This window comes from Pinus tabuliformis, chromosome 3_2 (assembly GCF_031772625.1).
Source record: "Pinus tabuliformis cultivar Carrire ecotype Pingquan chromosome 3_2, CPIR1, whole genome shotgun sequence".
NCBI classification, from domain to species: domain Eukaryota; kingdom Viridiplantae; phylum Streptophyta; class Pinopsida; order Pinales; family Pinaceae; genus Pinus; species Pinus tabuliformis.
Genome location: NC_142302.1, coordinates 265,549,496 through 265,571,153, shown reverse-complemented (window position 1 = coordinate 265,571,153; position 21,658 = coordinate 265,549,496).

Below are 21,658 nucleotides of genomic sequence, written 5' to 3'. Positions count from 1 at the left end.
TTAGTTTGTCCTTGAATTAAAATTGAGAATTAAAATTCGAATTTAGTGTCACCAGCTGCGTGAAAAAATAATTAATTAATTCATCTTGAGTTAATTAGTTGGAGAAATTCAAGCTAAAAGTTTTTGTGAAGTCATGCAATAGTTATCCCTTTGATTGAGGAATTTATCCCATAATTAAGGAGATAAGGATGAGTTGTAATTAGTTAGCTCAATTAACTAAGTTAAGCCAGTTAAATTAGTTCCAAACAATTTGAGGAACTAATTGTGAGTTCAGTCAGTTAATGCATGCATGCATGAAAATAGTGTACTCCAGATAACTGAATATTCTCTCATAAATAACTCATGCATGTCAGTTCAGACAAAGATCCAATTGAGATTAAAGGCAGGGACAATGTACTATCAATTGCAAGAATTTTCATATAAGAAAATCTCTTGCATGCAGAAGGAATTCCTTGAGATTTGCACATTTTTACAGTGTGTTGGAGTAGTGTGTGAGATCAATGTCACACAAGGTTACAACTGGAACACCCAAGGAAAACAATGCAAGGAAATAGGAGGCTTGGAGGGAAGAGGGAAAGGCATATGAGTTGTCTATTTTGTCTATGATCAGCAGTGAGGGATTGTACTAAGAGCTGGATAGCTGTGAGAGCTAAAGCTTTGTGTAATCCTGAGATATTTCCACTTGTATGATAATACAGATAGCGGGGTTTTTAGCTGAGGCTTTCCCCAGAGTATTCTTCTGTGTTTCATGTGTATTGATTCTTCTTCTTTGTTATATGTGTTCTGTTTGATCTTTCTCAAATCGATTAAGCTTTCGCAAGTTTGATTGTAGAAGTAGATTGAGTATTTTTCTTTAGTTACATTGCATAGTCAGGTTAATCTATAGTGAGAATTTCTACACTAAGATGCTTGGGATCATGGTGATTATTCTCCGTTTAGTCTTTGAAAAATAGCAAAAACATAGGGTGGAATTCCTTTAGGAGTATGACACTCCTCAATGATAAAATTCTGAAATATTTGTTTGATCTTGGCTAGGTCCAATGTGATGTACAGGTCCAATAGGTTTGAAATGGACAAAGGGGTCAGATTAGGAGTAGACTGGATTTACAACATCTGGTTGATGGATTCAGCAGTGCTGGTGACCAATATTTCATGGTTTGGTGACTCAATAGCCCTATGGATTGGAACATAACAGGCATGGCAAAAATGTACTATGTCTGGGAATGGATGGACTTCTGGGAATGTATACTTGGGCAAACTTGATTCCCAAAGGTTTATGTCATCAACATGGTTTAGGAACCTATCCTTGGCCCAATAATGGATTCTCAAAAGGTTGCCTTGGGTGACTGTGTCTTTGATTTGAAAATCCCTGTCTGCCAAGGCTAGGTGGTCAATGTCTAAGTGAGGGGTTGTTACTGGCCTGACATCCAGGGAGGTCTAGGCAGCCATTTCTATGATAAAATGTGGAAAATTGGGCTTTATATGACTTTGGGAGTGAAATTTCAGTAATTGAATAACCAGGGTAGGGTATGAGTAGTTTGCAGGTTGGGTTTCTGGTACTTTGGGAATGGGAGACTCTTAATTAAATTAAAATTAATCAAATTATTTCAGTTATTTTAAGAATTTAATGTTCTTTCTTTAAAGAGAGGGTAATTCTTGGTTATTGTTCAAATACCTGGAATTTACAGTCGGGGCTACAATTGCTTTTCCATTGGGGTTTGTAGAGGGCTTTGACAGCTAGGATGGTGTGTAGTGGTGGCATTAGAAGGCTCTCATAGTTGATAGCTAGTCACAAGAGTTCAGAAGGCACAGGTGCTTCAGAGGTTCAACAATGCAATTTGAGTGAAAAAGGGTGAAAATGGGGGTTGGAAGGCTTTTAACCGCGAACGGTTGGAAAATGGCGGGGAAAAAATGTTTTATGAACAATGCTGGTTTTCACTTTGGCAAGGAGGTGGTTTTGGAGGCCATCACATCGCTTATGGGGGTCAGGTAGTATGCGATCTATGCCAGAGGCCGACACGTAGGCAAATGGACCTCGAGCAAAACTGCCCATATCACGTGCTCTTGGGCCATTAAAGGTCAGACATTGCACGAACGTGATATGGGCGATGGCCATTGGATCTGGGGGTGGATGATTGGACGACTATCACGTAGGAAAGTTGCGCGGTCAGGCCATGGGGCGGAGGTTAGCAGGACCCATGGGTTTTAATTACGGTTTAGAGTAATTAACCCATGTTTAAGTGTGGATTAATTAAACTCTGGAGGTTTAGGGGTAGCAGGGTTAGTTTACCTCACCATGGTGGCGAGTTAAACTCAAGTTTAGTCGGGAAAATGGTTAAAGTGGCAGAGTTAGTGAGGCAGGGGGTTTTTAGAGTTAGGATAAAGGGTTTAGAGGGGTTTTGGGTCATTATTGAAGTGAAAACATGATTTTAAAAGGGGGGAAATGGGTTTAACACTTAGGGGAATGGATTTTAGGAGTAAATGACTAGGGAAATGTGTGAAATGAAGGGGTAGGAGTAAAAATGAGAGGGAAGGGGTTTTCATAAGCCATGAAGGGGTAAAAGGGAAGTTAGTGAGTATATAGTGGGGGTGAAATGCAATGAAGGGGGAGTTAGGAAAATCAGCTTATGAGCACGCTTTTTTCATTGATAACTGCTCCTGCACACTTGAAACACATAGTTAAGTATGATAGTAGTGCTTATGCTCCAAATGACTTGTATTTCTGAAACCTTTCTTTACTTACCATTTTACCTACCCTAACATTTTTTCTTCACTTTGGTGGGTGCACCTAAGCTAGCAAACCATTTTCTTTCCTTCTCTTTTATAAAACAAACCATCTAATTCTAACCTTATATCTTCCAAGGGCTCAGATTAAATTGATGAGCTCCTTTTATTTCTCTACATATCTAATGATATTCGAAGATTAAACTATTTGGTCATATTTTTATTCTCTAACTATAAACATGAAATTCAAAGCATGAAATAGTCAAGATTAAATAGTTTGACTATCATGGGTTGTGGCATATAGGACAAGTTGCACACAACCATTATTTAAGGCATTAATAGTAAAAAGTAGTGGCACTTGGACTTGCACACTTTCATGATCTGTTTTTTGTTTGGGGTTCATGTTTTTCATTTTTTTGATCTTTTCTTATTTTTCTTGTCCTTTGATATTTCTTTTAGGACATACCCTCTTTACATTTTTTAATTTTAATATCGAAAACTTTTGCCGAAAGAAAAGGTATGTACAATATTACAAGAGTTAACCTCATCCAATTCAAAATTATGAATCCTATCACTATAGGACTATGACAGGATCAAAGGTCATGATGACAAGATGTTATAATCAGATGAGAGGCAAAATGGATTTCCAAAATCCAGGAAGGAAAGTGACCAAGTGAGGATGTCCTAAACCTGACATGCGCAACAGATGAGTGTCATGTTCATGAGCGACATGCTGCCTTTACAAAATACAAGAGATGATCACTTTCACTTTCTCCCACACCATTTTTGGTGAGTACCCCATATATTTTTATCGCAAGCTTGAAGGGGATAACATATGCTTACCATATAAGTTCATCCTTCGGATGAATCCATCCTAGTAAGTTTTATGAGTCTTAGGAAGGAGAAACTCGACCTCATCATGGCGTCAAGTGCTACATCATTTATGTTTTATGAGTTCAACAAAGGTGAAACTTGACATATTTTTCATGTTTAGAGGGTTTGAAAAAAGCGAAAAAGAAAACTCCAAATGTCCCTTTTCATAAATCGTCTCTTGAAACCAAAAAGTTAGAAAACAATATCCAAGAAAACCTCTTAGCCATGTTCGAATAAGGTATTCATTTTTTTACAATAGTCTATCTGAATCCGGATAAGGGTTAAAATTATACTAAGTATACATCGTTTCATTTACTTTAACAAGTTCGAAACGACAAGTACTCGATAATATTTTCATTTTTCAAGAGTAAAAAAAGAGCTTCAAGATGACTCTAGGGGGTCGTATTTTCATTTATTTTTTATGAGTTCGAAAAAGTGATAAAATAAAACTCATTAAATTAGTCAAGATAAATCATCGTCGCCAAGAATATATGACCTGTCGCTACACAAGGAAATGCACATTATCGATTTCGAGGAAAAAATATTAAAAAATGAATGAAATATGCCTTAATTTGGTAAAATTATTATTTAAAACTTATAAATAGGGTAAAAAGTAAGACATTTTTACCATTTTACCAATTTGCAACTGTAAGAGCATTTTTACCTCATTTTACCTCAATTTTTAGGTAAGGAGCACAATCAATCTCGGACATCATTCACTGAGACGCTTTTCACAGGTAAGAGTTCTGTCCCTTCCCTTGATTTTGGTAGTTATTTCATGCATTTTAATCCATAGAATAGGCTACAAGGAGGACTTGTAAAAATTTTATATCGTGGTTGACCAATGTGGGTTTGACCCATCAAACTCGCGCTGCTCACCCTATGGTCAATTAGGCCCTCGCGCTCGGAGCGTGAGAAAATTTATAAATAGTCGCGTTGGCATTGAGGGAAACTTTTTTAGGTGAAATCCTCCATGTAAAATAGTTTATCTTGGATTTTGTCTCCATGGAAGCTCATGAAATTTTGTTTTATTGATTTTCCATAGGATAATCAGTCCAAAATGGTGATTGAATGGAAGGAAAAGGGACATGAAGTTGAAGACCATCAGGCTATGCATGATGAAGATTGTGTTGATGCCCAATGAGCATGTGGATTACTCAAGTTCTTCATGATTCCTGGGATCAGATCACAACCTGAGTTATTACAACCTCTGATCAGTTGGTGGGATGTGGATTACTAACTATTCATGATTTGGGATCAAGAGCTTGAAATAGAGGTCACCAACATTTATTTCATAACCAAGTTTTCTAGAAAGGGACAATGGGTGAAGTTGTCTGGATCACGCACTGGAGGAGAGAGCACGGATATGCTCATTGCAAGGCATTTTCTAGGTTTTTTGGGAGTATTTAGTGTTCTTGGACAAACGCCTAACCCTCTAGACTTAGTAGCAGGTCTAGAAACAACAGACAAAGTAATATCTACCTTTTCTATAATCAATAGATAAAACAAGAGAGAAGAGAAACCTATTTGTAGTTTTTGCTAGCTCCTTATCTCCCTTGACCGCTCTTGTTGCTCCTTTCTGTACTTAAGCCGCTTGAAAAGTACCTGCACAAACACAGAGACAAAAACCCATCAAGGCAAATGATAATGATCTATTGCTTATAAATAACATGGAATCGAGAACATGATATACATATGAAAGCGTCAACATATAACACAAGCATAAGGAAAAAGTTTTAAAGACTTTATTGATAAGAGGAAGAATTACAACCCATATGTGCTCGATCCGGTGACACTCTTCCAATTCAATCCCTCTTCACCTCATGACAAGAAAAACACTTCAACACTATTACAATACTTACAATCAATTCTAATCTCATATCACTAGCATTTCCTTACAATTCAATTATTTCCAGCCCCTGATCTCTTAGATGAGTGATCTTTTTATAGGTGAATGAAGGAGGTTATGACATCAATGGTGATAATGAATACCTTTCTAAATTTCGAAATCAGTTCCATGGAAGAAGGGATAGGGGATTGATGTTCCTTAACTCCCTTCCTCATCCAAATGTGAACTCAAGGAGTAGGTGGCATTGAGAAACTTCTAGAGGCTTCCAATGGATAAGGAATCTTCAAACCCTCACGGAAGTTCACTCAAATTCGCCCAGTGCAGGCCAAAGAGGGACCAAGTGCACTGCATAGCACCCTTTCAGTGTATGGTTTGCATTGCAGCACACCATAATGAAGGCCTACCTATGATGATCTTCTTAGAGGTAGTTTTTGGATGTTTTTAGTGATGGAACTTCTTGGGAAGTGAGACATTCTGATGACTAAATTCATTAGGGCATGTAACAACTGCACTAGGGGTTGATGGGCCCTAATAGTATCGATCTGTAAGTTGGGGTTGATGTGCCCAAATGGATTTGTAACAGCTGCCCCCTAAAGCATGAAGTCGTAAATATATATGTCGAGCAAAATGCTTTATCACGAGGAGAGGAGGTTTTGAAACGGAAGGTGACCTGCATCAATTACAATACATATATCATGATAATTTGATTTTTATCATGAACTAGCTGAGGGAAGGGATACCCATGTTCAACTTATAAACTTTCATTACATGTACAAATATAGTCGTCTACCGATATAGACCCATGAATGGTTGAACATGAATGTAAGGCCATTGTACATTTGATTTATTACTCTTGAAAATATCGCAGCCCGGATGGATGAAAATAAATTCGGGGTCTTCAATCTCGTTCAATCTTTTGATCAAGTACAAGTATAACCATGTGAATAGATGTTTTGGATTTGAACGTGGAAAGACATCGTCTGATTACCAACCAATGATGTAAGCCGTTAACAGATGCGAGAGGAATCACTAATAATGATAATGATCCTCAAGTTACTATAGTACATTTTGCATGGTGTGAATAAATGATTTGATGTTGAACACCATACAAAGTTTTTCGGTCGAAGGCCATTGATGTCAACCTATCGTCGGAAGTGAGAAACCTGCCATTGATGTATGCAAGCTTCAAGGTACTGAAGGGGTGTTTCTAAGTCAACCTCTTGAATGATGTGCTGATGTCGACAAGAAGAAACTCATCGCAGGAGGGCCTTGATGTATCCCACATCTACTACACGAAACAAGATAAATGATTTTCGAGATGAAAAATCGACTTACGACACAAAGTTCAGGAATGGTGGTCATGAAAATGAAGGTTTACGGTATTGCAAAGGATGAAGTTTGAATTGAATGAATTCTCTTGAAATGTCACTGACACTAAGATGAATTGGTAGCATTGACCCAATACAAAGTAATGGATGGTATGATAGACCAACGGTGTGATAATCATCAAGCTGAATGACCCAACTCACATAGTCACAGTGATGAGGTGAAAGTGTCATGTTCAAGAGCGACTTGCTACCATAAAGTTTTCTCGGCTTTTTCCTTTTCCCCTAGTCATTGCTGACCAATACCTCTTTATTTTTTATCAATCTTGAGGTGGATAACATATTCTTGTTGTATAATTTCACCCTTCGGGTGAATCCATCGCTATTTGATGCTTTAACAAGTCTAGCGAAGGTGAAACTTGACCTTGTCTAGATGGACAAGCTTATCGCTATTTGATGTTTTTAAAGAGTTTAATGACAAAAACAACTCAATCCTTTTCATGTTTAGAGAGTTTGAAAAGGGACGAAAAGGAAACTCCATAAGTTATTTTTCGTGAAATAATCTCTCAAGTCAGAAAAAGCATAAAATAATACAAGAGAGATATCATTCCCAATCCTTTAACGAGCTGGAATAGACAAGTGCTCGACAATCTTTTCATATTTAGAGAGTCTGAAAAGAGTTTAAAGAGGACTCCAAGGGGGTTCTTTTTCGTTTTTATCAAAGCTCGAAAAAGAGACAAAAGTTTGCTTTGTGGTCAAAGATGTTCAATTTACACTTGAGCGTGTCAAATTCTGCTTTCAGATGTTAAACCTACTCAAAAATCTATGAAAGAGGATTAAAACTACATGTTCATGGATAGAATGAATGAAAACTAATGTTTACTCGATTAATGTGTAAGAAATAAATATAAAAACAAGGTTTATCATTCATTTTTACCATTTCACTTTTACCCTTTGACTTTGGTGCTCTGGAGCAGTTTTCTACCTCAAATTTCACTAGCTGATTACGGAGGATTCAATGGACCGTTTCTCATGCCGTCTGGACCAGGTAGGAGCTATCCCTGTTCTCTTTCATTTTATTCCATTTATTTTCAGTTTTAAGCAAAAAATTTTGGTTTTTGAGGCCCCTAGGGTTTCATTTTTCACACTCTGGATCAATGTACCCTTTCAATATCAAAAGCTGCACTGCATTGCACACAACTAGAAGGTTGTATGCATTGCAACACACTGCCTCTAAGGGAGGGGTATGATGGGCGCAAAAACCAAATTTTGACAACTGTTTTCTCCCAAATTTTCAACTGTTTTTTGCAAGAAATGGATCCTAATTTGTCTAATGGTTGCATTGCAGACATTCATCAGATCAAAATCGTGATTATATGGAGAGAATGAGAGCATGAAGAACAAGATATGATTTCTCTAAATAATTAGGGAACTGTTGATGCCCTAAGGAATTGTGGGTTACTCAAGTATTTTCTATTATCTAGCATGCGACAAAAAATTGAGCTTTTATAGTACCTTGTTTGTTCTTGGGATCCTACCGATCGGATCTTTCACATTAGGGGAAAAGTGATCCCCTTTACCATTGATGATATTTACTTTTTGACTGGACTGTCGAGGCGGGGTGTCCCCATCTCATTATCAAGATTTACCAGAGGAGGTGAATCAGTGAGAGACTATATACGACAGTTCTGCCAGGAAGGAGCTCAACCTAGCAGAGATGGAAAGATCAACATCAGGGATGTTAGTGATTTACCATTGAGAACAATCCTTTTTACCCTCACCAAACTGGCTGGCAGTGCCACTTTACACTTGGAAAACAAGTTATATATGCAGTATGCTTTAGAGTGTTTGGAGCCAAAAGTGTTCAATTGGTGTGAGGCAATTCTTTTATCCAATAAAGAACAACTGACCAAGGTAAAGAATGGAAAGACAAATTTTTTTGGCTATGGGTCTATCTTGATTTCTTTTGCCTTGGAGAGAATTCCACTCATGCAGCCACAACACATCTCATTGGGAGTACCTAGACCTAGAGACCCACGGATGCAGAGGTTGGTAGATCTTATGGTAGGCATGCTGGCCAGTCATTGATATCGTTTAACCCTACATTCTTTGAGTGGTTTGATCAGAAAGACATGGCCTTTGTAGAATATCCATATTCAGGAATGGATTTCCGTGGTGATCCAGATCTGATTTTACCGGTTGGAGCTCAGTGGAGTGCTATTGGTAAATTCTTTGACCAAAGTGTTTTCCTTTTTAAAGTTTCTACTTTTTTTGTGTTTTTCGATTATTGCCAAGACTAAACAAACATTTTTTATATGCATGGAGATGTTGGATCTATTCGACCCGTGGGACACCAACGAGAGGCAGGTGTGCCAGTACAAAGAGCTGTTGGGAGAGCAATTCTCCGAGACTTGAATTTAGTAGAGACATTGGCCGAGCTACAAGATCACATAGAGGGCTTGACCCTACATATTCTGGATGTCCAGATAAAGGAGTTACCTATGCGATTGCAGCACTATACCATTGGCATGCCGAGTCATTGGATGAGACTCCTACGCTTGATAACAATGGCTGTGACCTATTATCATGAGCAGTACTCGTCTACTTGGATATTTTCTGCATACATTTTTGAGTTTTTTGGGTCAAATGACCAATTTTTGTCTTGGATACAAACTATTTGTAAAAAATTATATACAAATATCTATTTGAGTTTCAAAGTTTTATTATGGTTAAGTGATGCAATCCTATTAAAATGATGATGTGAATTGAAAATGTTTACTTTACATATGTCGCAAATGTCTATCTAATACATAGTTCTCTAGAGAGTCAGTTAATGTGTTTAGATTTCTGGAAATATGCTGATATTGAATAAACTCAAAATACCTTTCCAAAATACGAACTCTAAGGAACATGCGGTGAATTGCTGGGTTTCAGATGGTATAAATGCCAATAAGCTGTAGTACAACAAGTTGTGAGTCTAGCCTAATGATGATTCAACGTATGCCAAGTGAAATGGCATCAGAGAGGAGTTCAATCAATGCACTATACTCACCGATATTTTTTGTCAATCGTCTAATACATATCCCTCTAAAAATCACTAACTCGCTGCTTGGAGCGAAAATGGCCCATGCTGTAGAAGATAAATTCTGCATACTATGACTAGCTGCATCGACATAACCAGCAAATGGTTCTGAAAAGTTCGACATCTGTAACAAATGCGAAGTGGATTACCTAACCAAATAAAAACTATAAAAGAAACACACACATAAATGCAATCAAAGCATACATATATAGTGAGTTTTACTACGCTCAAATAAGCATAGTAACGTTTAAGGTACAACCCATTTCGGAACTGCGACAATGGAATCCCATCATAGTCCACTAACTCGTAGGCACCTTTCGTCAACACACATTTAATAATATAAGGGCCCATCTATAGTGGTTCAAATTTTCTTGCTCCAAGTTTATCAGAATCTTGATCATAAAGCAAGACCAGGTCGCCTTTTGAGAAGACATGAGGCTTAACATTTTTATGATACTGTGCCTTGATGCAGTTTTTATGTGCCTCATTAGCCATTGTGGCATCACGATGGGTTTCATCCAGATGGATTAACCCCAAGAAACGCGCTTCTTCTTTAGAAGTGTCAGGTAGCAGGTCAATCGTGAATTTGAGAGATGAGATTTCACATTAGATTGGTAAGACTTATTTCAAACCATACACCAACTGAAACGGCGTAAATCCGGTCGAATTTCTCACCGACGTTCGATATGCCCACAAAGCCGAGTACAAGATTAAATTCCAATTCCTCTTATGAACTCCAATCATTCTTTGCAACAAGCACTTAAGGACTTTGTTGATAGCCTCAACTTGTCCATTAGCTTGCGGGTAGTATGGAGTAGAACTATCATGTGACAATCCTAATTTGGCAGTTAATTCAATCATCATGTGATTGTGAAAATGCGACCCTTGATCTGTAACTATAGCTTGTGGTACACCAAACCTGGCAACCACATGGTTGAAAAAAAAAACAGAGCAGCCGTTTCGCTGCTGTTGTTCAATGTTGGCATCGCCTCGGCCCATTTGGTAAAATAGTGAACGATGACTATAATATATCTATGCCCCCCGACCGAGGTGGGGTTACATGTCATAAAGTCAACTCCCCATTTTGCGAATGGGCCAACAACAACGACTGGTTGCAGTGATGCAGGTGGTAATCTGGTTTTATGGTCAAATATCTGGCAAACATGGCAACTTCTAACAACAAGAATGCAATCTTTGAATATGGTTGGCCAGAAGTAACCAGCACGTAGAATTTTCTGTGCAGTTGCGTAACCAAATAAATGCCCTCCATAAGCACTTGAATGACACTCATTCAAAGCTTTTTTGGCCTCCTCATGAGTAAGGCAGCTACGTAAAATTGTATCGACACCACGACGATAAAGAGTATCACCAATGATTAGATAATCTTTGCCTTGGTATCAAGTACGTCGCTATTCAGAGTGAGAGGCATTAAGCTGAAAAGCTTGGGTCTGGAGATATGATCCAGGTGGATATTGGTGGCCACCTACCAGGTCCACCTGGACCCCCACCATTGTCTTTCTCAGCATTTTCAGTTTCCTTAATTGTAGCACAGTTTACTATTTTTAGCAGTTTTTTTCGGGTCCTGAACTTCCGGAGCCGTTTTGAGGCCCTAAACGACGTTTTTTTGGAATTCTGGGGCGACCAAGCTCTATGTTGCCCCCCCCAAAGTGGTAGTACTCGGATAGATCTTTCTAACGAGCTATCGTACGCGTCAAACGGAGATCGTATGCCAAAGTTACGACCCCGGGAAATTGATGTACCAATTTACCCAAACGGGGCCCACAATTTGGCGTTTCATCTTCTAGGGTTAGGTTTCGGTATGTGAAGGGTTTTCCATTGTTTCTCAACAATAAATAGGCCTTCGAGCCTCATTGTAATACAGTTCGGAACAGTTCAGAGGCATGTAGCCGCCACATCTCTTCTCAGAGATAAGCTACCATCGCCCTAGCTGGTTTCTTTCCATTTCTGCTTGTAAGCATATTTCAATATTTTACAGTAATGAAATGAAGTATTATTTCCGCTGGATCTCTATTTTTATGGTTATCGCATCTCTGTATTTATGGTTATCTCTGTAATTTGTTGCGTTCCTGTTTAAAATCCGGATCAGTGGTATCAGAGCGGTCTGCTTTTTCTCTGTTTTTCTTTGCATGTCCCCAACGAGGTCGGGATATAAGGAGTTAGGGCTTGAACTGGTCGAACCTTTGCAAGACCGGCCTCGAAAATCCCGACGGCCTCCCATGGCGGATGAGAAGAAAGACGAGGGGGCAGGAGATCCTATCAAAATCTTGCTCGAAGAAGCCCTCGAGCGACAACGGAACGCGATGATGGATAGCTTTGCGCAGATCCTTCAGCGGCTACCCAGAGGCGACGCATCGGCTTCCAACAGCGACTCTGGAAATGCCACACCCTTCAAGGTACAAGTTAATTTTGAAATCCCCATATTCGAGGGTCAAATAGACGCAGATGCCGTAGATAAATGGTTAAATCTGCTAGATGGGTATTTTTCTGTTCATGAATTTTCAAGTCGGGAAAAGATTGTTTTTGCTCTTCTCAAAGCAGCCCCCCACGTCAAGGACTGGTGGGAAACCTACTGCGAGCAGAAGGATGAAAATACAGGCTCACTATTTTCAGCCGCACCCACTTGGAATGACTTCCGGGATGCCATCAAAGAGCAGTACTACCCTGTCGGAAGCTATGAGGACAAATACATCAAATGGACCACACTGCGACAGGGACGAGACCAAGATGTGCCGGAGTTCACAAACATTTTTCATACCCTTCGCACACAGTTGGGTATCAAAGATTCTGAGCTGCATCTGGTACTCAAATACCGCGGCTGCCTGCACAAATACATCCAAGAAGAGATGGTGTTCTTGAACATCTCCTCACTCGGCACAGCATACCGATACGCTGTCAAAATCGAGCAAAAGTTCAAACAGAAGAAGCGAGGCTTTGGATCTACAAATCCGAAGCCCAAAGGACAAAGCCAAGGCGGGGTGACCCAAGATAAGATTACCCGTCAAAGCCACAAGAAAAGAACAACACCACGAAACCGAAGAAGGACACAGGAAAGTGGTGTGAGTTCCACAAGAGTCCCACTCATAACACAAGTGAGTGTCGGACCAAGCAGTCGTTGGTGGCCGAGTTGAAGGCTTCCGAATCAGATGCATATTCTGACCCTGAGCCAGAACCCGACAAGGGGAATGGCAAAGGGAAGCAGATCATTGATGCGGATCCCAGCGCCACTGTTGCCACTGCCAAGATCAAGAAAAATGAGCCCGAAGATCCAGAGGAGGGGGAGCGTCTTTTCCACTCACAGATGTGGGTGAAGGGTTCACCGCTGCAATTCATTGTCGACAGTGGTAGCCAAAAGAACCTGGTTTCAGCAGAGGTCGTGAAGCGGTTGGGCCTACCGACTACACCACACCCACAGCCATACAGTATCGGGTGGCTTCATGAAGGACGAGATCTGAAAGTTCGCCAGCAGTGCCGCCTTCCCTACAGCATCAAACCCTTCACAGACGAGGTATTGTGTGATGTTACACCTCTGGATGTTTGTGATGTACTATTAGGCCAGCCATACTTATGGAGGCGACATGCTGTGTATGAGTCAAGGCCTCGTGCTGTCATTATTTCTTTGAATAATTCATTATACAGGATACCAGAGGTAGCCCCACCTACTGCCACATCCTTGATCACTACCAAGAAAGGCAGCAAGCTCATATCACAGACCAGGAAATTCATCTATCTGGTTCACTCCCAAAATAAGGGGAAGATCGTTGCTACATCCATGACCCCTGCAAAGGGTTCCTCCACGCAGCAGCAGCAGAAAAGGGATACGGTCATGACAGAACACAGGAACAACTTCTCCTCACCCAAAGGGGTACCACACAAGTTTCAGGTGGGCAACAATGTCTGGTGGCATCGACAGAAAGAACGCCTTACCAGAACCCATCAGAAGCTCAGACCACACCGACATGGTCCTTACAGCAGTACCAAGGCTATGGGGAACAATGCTTTGGAGCACATCATTCCTCCATTCCTTCGCCTGCACCAAATGTTCAATGTGGACCATCGTCGACCATGCTTCCCACCATCACTGGACACATCAGAGATTGCAGGACAAGTTCAGCAGATGGAGGAACTCAACGCAATGGGGACCATTGCTTCCTAAGGGGGGAGGAATGATCCAGGTGGATATTGGTGGCCACCTGCCAGGTCCACCTGGACCCCCACCATTGTCTTTCTCAGCATTTTCAGTTTCCTTAATTGTAGCACAGTTTACTATTTTTAGCAGTTTTTTTCGGGTCTTGAACTTCCGGAGCCGTTTTGAGGCCCTAAACGACGTTTTTTTGGAATTCTGGGGCAACCGAGCCCTATGTTACCCCCCCCCAAAGTGGTAGTACTCGGATAGATCTTTCTAACGAGCTATCGTACGCGTCAAACGGAGATCGTATGCCAAAGTTACGACCCCGGGAAATTGATGTACCAATTTACCCAAACGGGGCCCACAATTTGGCGTTTCATCTTCTAGGGTTAGGTTTCGGTATGTGAAGGGTTTTCCATTGTTTCTCAACAATAAATAGGCCTTCGAGCCTCATTGTAATACAGTTCGGAACAGTTCAGAGGCATGTAGCCGCCACATCTCTTCTCAGAGATAAGCTACCATCGCCCTAGCTGGTTTCTTTCCATTTCTGCTTGTAAGCATATTTCAATATTTTACAGTAATGAAATGAAGTATTATTTCCGCTGCATCTCTATTTTTATGGTTATCGCATCTCTGTATTTATGGTTATCTCTGTAATTTGTTGCGTTCCTGTTTAAAATCCGGATCAAGATAGACCAATATATCTCCATACCATGGATCACTTGATGAGATAAGAAACAGAGACTCATCCAAGATTGATGCTTTTGATGTTAAATCATTGGAGGATGAGGGAAGATTGCAAAGTAACTCAGTAAAGACAAGAGATTTCTTTGATTTAGATTTGATGAATTCCAAATCAAACTCCTGTAAGATAACTATCCATTTAGAATACTTGCTTTCTAGCAATTGACGTGACAAAATGTATATCATAGGGTTGCAACGTGATATAATGGTAGTTTTGCGGAGGAGGATGTAATGACGAAATCTTTGCACAGCTTGAACGGCTGCCAAGGCTAACTTTTTGACATGTGAATACTTACTTTCTATATCGTTGAGATTACGACTCAAATAATAAATAGGATGTTCAGTTCCACTTTCTTCTTGAGCTAAAACCATACCAATGTTGTATCTGCAGTGGTGAGATACATGTAAAAGTCTTTTTGATAGTTTGGGGCATACATTAATGATGATCTAATCAGGGAATCTTTGAGAGCATCAAAAGAAGCTTGCACAACTTGGTCCCAATGGAAGGGTACCAATTTCTTCAATAGACGTGTATAACCTTTAGCTAATTCAACATAGTTTGGAATGAACCTCCTTAGAAAGTTTGCCTTCCCTTGAAGTCTCTATATCTATAACAAGTTTGAAGGTGGGGGCAAGTCAAATTCCATCTTTTGAAACTATGAATCCAAGCAATTGACTAGAGCCAACACAAAACACACATTTATGTGGATTGACTCATATCTTGTAGTGTCGACATCGTAAGAATATTGCTCTCAAATGTTGCGGGTGATCAATCCGTTTTTGTGAATGAGCAGGAAAATCATCAAGATAAGGTTGAATAATGTGCTTGATGTCATGGAAAGCATAATTCATCGCCCAATGAAATGTAGCCCCTGCATTCTTCAAACCAAAAGGTAGATTTCGATAAGCGAATGTGCCCCATGGACATATAAAAGTGGTTTTCAATTGTTCCTATGGGTGGATATTGATTTGATTGTAGCCAGAAAATCCATCCATGAATGAAAATATTTCACATCCGGCACATTCATCAATAATCTGGTTGATAAAAGGTGTAGGATAATTGTATTTTGGACATGATTGGTTTACATCCCTATAATCAACGCACACTCGAATTGTTCGTTGTTTTTCATCACTAGAACAATATTAGATACCCAATTAGTAAGAGGTATAGGGAAAATGAAGCCAGCACGCATACGTTTTTCAACCTCTGCTTTAATGGCAGCGAATTTCTTAGGATGAACAGGTCGAAGTCACTGTTGTACCAGTTTGACATCAGGGTACATTTTAATCTCATGTTCAACAATACTTGAGTCAATGCCCGAAATCTACTCATAAGACCATGCAAAAATATCACGAAATTCACGAAACAGAGCACAATAATTATCAAGTTCCAATGGAGAACAAGATTTGTTGACATGAATGTTTTCTACAATGTTAGGCTTGGTGGAAATGTTTATAGAAATCATTTCTTCTATGTTGGACAAATTACGTTCAAAATCTACAGTATTTATAGAATTTGACAAGAAATCAACAATTGATGGGTGTTTTAGTTCATTTGAATAATCTTCAATGTCATCTAGAAGGTGGGAACGATGATGATAATCACACTAGTTGGTTCGAAACACATCCACAAATGAAATATCTTGGGATGTACGCCGAAAAATCTCTCATAAAGTTAATATGTATCACAGAACCCTCAATTCAACAATTGAATCCCTGCACGGAAAACCCATTGCAACTAAGGTTCACCAATTTTAACGGGCACGCTTGCAGGTTTCAAAGTTGAAGATAGATCTGACGTTTCTTAAAAGATGTAGAGACTCCTCCATCAGCTGTTGAAGTTTCTACTCTATCTATTTAACATGCAAAGCCTGATTTGCTCATTCAACTTGTCCTGACGATGAACCGCACTAGTTGGTTCGAAACACGTCGACAAATGAAATATCTTGTGATGTACACCAAAAAATCTCTCATAAAGTTAATATGGATCACAGAAGCCTCAATTCAACAATTGAATCCCTGCACGGAAAAGCCATTGCAACTAAGGTTCACCAATTTGAACGGGAACGCTTGCAGGTTTCGAAGTTGAAGACAGACCTGGAATTTCTTAAAAGATGCAGAGACTCCTCCGTCAGCCGCTAGAGTTTCTGCTCTATCTATTTAACATGCAAAGCCTGATATGCTCATTCAACTTGTCTTGACAATGAACCACACTAGTTGGTTCGAAATGCGTCGACAAATGAAATATCTTGTGATGTACGCTGAAAAATCTCTCATAAAGTTAATATGGAGCATAGAAGCCTCAATTCAACAATTGAATCCTTGCACGGAAAAGCCATTGCAACTAAGGTTCACCAATTTTAACGGGCACGCTTGCAGGTTTCGAAGTTGAAGACATATTTGGCGTTTCTTAGAAGATGCAAAGACTCCTCTGTCAGCCGTTGGAGTTTCTGCTCTATCTATTTAACATGAAAAGCTTGATCTACTCATTCAACTTGTCCTGATGATGAACCACACTAGTTGGTTCGAAATGCGTCGACAAATGAAATATCTTGTGATGTACGCTGAAAAATCTCTCATAAAGTTAATATGGATCACAAAAGCCTCAATTCAACAATTGAATCCCTGCACAGAAAAGCCATTGCAACTAAGGTTCACCAATTTGAATGGGCACGCTTGTAGGTTTCGAAGTTGAAGACAGATCTGATGTTTCTTAAAAGATGCAGAGACTCCTCCACCGGCCGTTGGAGTTTCTGCTCTATCTATTTAACATGCAAATCCTGATCTGCTCATTCAACTTGTCCTGACAATGAACCACACTAGTTGGTTTGAAACGTGTCGACAAATGAAATATATTGTGATGTACACCGAAAAATCTCTCATAAAGTTAATATGGATCACAGAAGCCTCAATTCAACAATTGAATCCCTGCACAGAAAAGCCATTGCAACTAAGGTTCACAAATTTGAACGGGCACGCTTGCAAGTTTCGAAGTTGAAGGCAGATCTGGCGTTTCTTAAAAGATGCAGAGACTCCTCCATCAGCCGTTGGAGTTTTTGCTCTATCTATTTAACATGCAAAGCCTAATCTTCTCATTCAACTTGTCCTGATGATGAACCACACTAGTTGGTTTGAAACGCGTTGACAAATGAAATATCTTGTGATGTACGCCAAAAAATCTCTCATAAAGATGATGATAATCCTCCCATGGTGCCTCCTCTATCATCATTGATTTGACGATTCCTTCATTCGTAGAATACATATGTGAAAAAGGATCTGAAGAGGTACCATATTCTAACGATCTATCTACCCATACAATTGTTGAGTATGGATTAGGGTTTGCCGCACAGGCCCGAAAAATTTATTGTTATGATGATTTAATGGGGATTAATGGCAACGCCCCACTATGACCATTAGTTTCAAAGTAGTTGGAAATCTTTGTAAAATCAGATGATGTAGAAGAAATCATGTCAATTCTTTACTCTTGCTACTTCCGCTAAACTAGATGGTGACAGGAGGGTAAAAGTGCCCATAGCATGTGAACTATTGGCAAAGAAGGCTAGCTAATCAATGCCTGTGATTACACCTTTGAAAGGAAATGCAATTGTATGAAAGTACATGGAAATGATAGCAGCCATAGCATATACCCAAGGCCTTCCTAGTGAAATGTTGTAATCAAGGAGTCCGTCAACTACCTCAACGTCAAGAATAATTGTCTTGCCCCCTAATTCAATTTGCAGGTTACTCAAAATCCCATATGGAGTATATGTTCTTCCATCAAAGGCTTTTAATGTAGTTGGTGATCATGACAATGGCGGTGAACCAAGTGTTTTCCAGCAGCTCATGGACATAATGCAAGTAGATGCCCCCTCATCAATAATAGTTCAGTGAATGTTATTATTGAGAGATTTTACTTGTATTAGGAAAGCTAATTGTGCCGGTAACTGTGGTGAATATCCCACATGGTTAAAAACCACAATATTTGAATCCGTAGGATCTATTCCACCTATTGTTGACAATAAAGCTTGTTTCTGGGAGGGAAATTTTTGCAACACCTCGAGTGTCAACATAGCGGAAGGTGATTGAGCCAGATATTCCACTCTATTATAGTCTTGAGCTGGTCGAGCATGAGGATTGAATGTTGATTTGTGTACAACTCCCTTTGGTGGCTTTATCGTCAATTCAGGTACAAAAGTGGAACAACTTTTGATGAAGTCAAGGTCGAAGTACTAGGTTGATCAATGGCCTGGTTATTCGACAATGAAGGATTTCCATAATCTTTGTTTCTTGTTGACACCAAAACATCGTTTTGTGGATTTGTGATGGATAACATGAGTACTTGGGATGTAGAAGCATGTTTAGTTGCAACCAAATGAGTCTCTGGTGTTGGAAACGGATCTGTCAACACTGATGATGTGGTTGAAGTCTTTAAAAATTTAGAGACCTCAGAGCGATGTGGACAATCTCTTGTATAATGCTCGTTATTACATATCAAACATGTAACGAGGTTTCCTGGCCACGGTAGGGGAATAAGATGATTTCTCTGGAGTGGAATTTTATTGTTTATTTTTGTTTTTCTTCCCCTTTTTCTTACCTCTTGGTTGCTTTGGATTTTTCCCTTTGTCAGATGACACGACATTAATCTATAAGGCATGAGTGTTTTTTGATGCATTGGTAGCTTGATTGGAAATAGGAAGAGTTTGACCAGATGGTCTTCCTGACTCTTGTGTGCTTGAAGAACCGATCACACTGTCATCAGCATGAGAGTCCTTACTCGATTGTGGAGATGGTGGAACAGTGTAAGCTAGTCTAGGTGCATTGGGGATTTTATCATAGAACATGCCGGATTGTGTGTAAATGAAATCCAAGTATTGGGCACAAGCAATAACTTTCTCTTCTATGACAACTCCACCTTTTTCCACATCCTCGGTGATTGATGGCAACAAGGACTTTATGAACCACTAAGCTAAAAGCTGATCGGGAATGTATGTCTTAACCATTCGACGACGACGCCTCCACTCATGAATATGATCTGATATATGGGTAGCAGTAGTTTGTTTAAAGTTCGTTAAGAGTTCTATTCCAGTCTTGTATCTGATAGGTAACTGGAAGTGGGTCAAAAAGGTAGTGGCTAAAGTGGTGAAGTTACCAAAAGAAGCTCCTGGTAATTCAATGTGCCATTTAGTAGCTGGACCAGTAAGTGTTCTTTGGAAAAGACAAAGTCTGATCGAATTATCATTCAAAGTATTGGATGAACACCATAAATGAAAGGTCATAACATGATTCGATGGGTCTTCTCCAGGATTTCTGTTAAACTTCAAAATATCAGATGGTAACTTATGCAGAATTACCGACCATCAAGGTGCATATGAGATTGGATCATTGGTAAGCTGGTTTAATTTTGGTAATTCTAAAGTTGCTACGAATGGCAACTGTCGATTCAAGTCAAGTTGAGCATACCCAGGATATGATGGAATTTCCTGTGCAATAGGTCTTTGTAGACCATCATAGGGCATCTGCATTTGGTAACCTTGGTATGGTTGTTGAACAAAACTAGTATAAGGTGGTTGTTGATAACCAGATTGAATTTGTGGTTGTCCATAACCTACAAAGCCTTGTTGCCCAGGACCTTGGTAAGCTTGATATTGACCAAAACCAGGTTGAGCTTGTGAACCAAGTCCAAACTGAGGTTGGAACTGTTGGAACTGGGGTTGTTGGAATTGCGGCAGCCACGGTTGTTGAACCAACTATTGTTGCCCAACAATGAAAGGTTGACCAAGTTGTGAATCAACTATACCAGTGTAAGCCTAGGTCAATCCAAATAAAGGTATACTAACCTGAGGTTGTTGCTAAGCTCCAGAAACAAGTGGCTGTTGTATAACAACTTGAGAAACTTGAACCTCTTGACTTGAAACTTGTGGTTGCAAGGGATAAGGATCAGTTTTTATCGGTTGAGATACAACAGTTTGAGCTTGTGACCATGGCACAATAGTAACAATAGGTGTAGTAGGAATAGTTGACATAGTTTGCATTGGTTGTGTTGGATACTCAAGCCTTGGTTGAGTTGGCATTACTGGTTTCCATTGGAAAACTCTAATTCCAGGTTGACTTGAATATTGTGGGAAATTACCATATGGTTTTCCTCTGGAATAAGGAGGATACGATGAATAAGCAGATTGCTCTCCATATGGTGGAAATCCAGTATTTAATGGATACACAGGTCTTTGTTGACCAGATTTCCCATCATGATACTAATGGGCAGGATCAAACTGTTGAGTTCCCAAGAGAAGAACCAGGTAGAAATCGGGTTGAGGACATGGGTGATGACCATGGTGTAGAAGCAACCCCTGGCTGGGTTCTTGACAATGATTGGTAACCAATTGGGACAGACAATTCATCGTATAGGTGCGACTCAGGTGTGGTAGAAAACATTGAAAGAGTTACAACAGAAGATTCTGCTATAGTTGCATCAGATGATACTGTCTAGGATGTTAACGGTTGTTCGGCCATAGTTAACTAGCCCAAAATTTGTCCTAAAGATTCGATGGGTACTTGAAAGGAAGAAGGATTAGATGAAGCAAAGTAGTCACGAGTAGTATGGTAAAGATTAAGCCCAGTTCCAAAGTGAAACGGGGTTCCAGGTGTGGAATATTCTATTAGTTCCTCCTCTATGGCAATCAAATCTGGTGGAAGAACTTGACTGTCAGGTCCGTAAAATATTTCTAGTGTTGATGAAAGTGTAGTTTCAAAAACAACTGATGTCTGAGGGGTAACAACTTCTGAATGTTGAAATTTGAAGTCCAGATGTTCAGGTAAATGAATAATAGTTTTAAAGGGAGGTTCCTGAACAATTTCAGGTTCAGATGTAACTTCTATTTGAACTGGGATAGATTCTAGACTAACTTCTGGTTGAG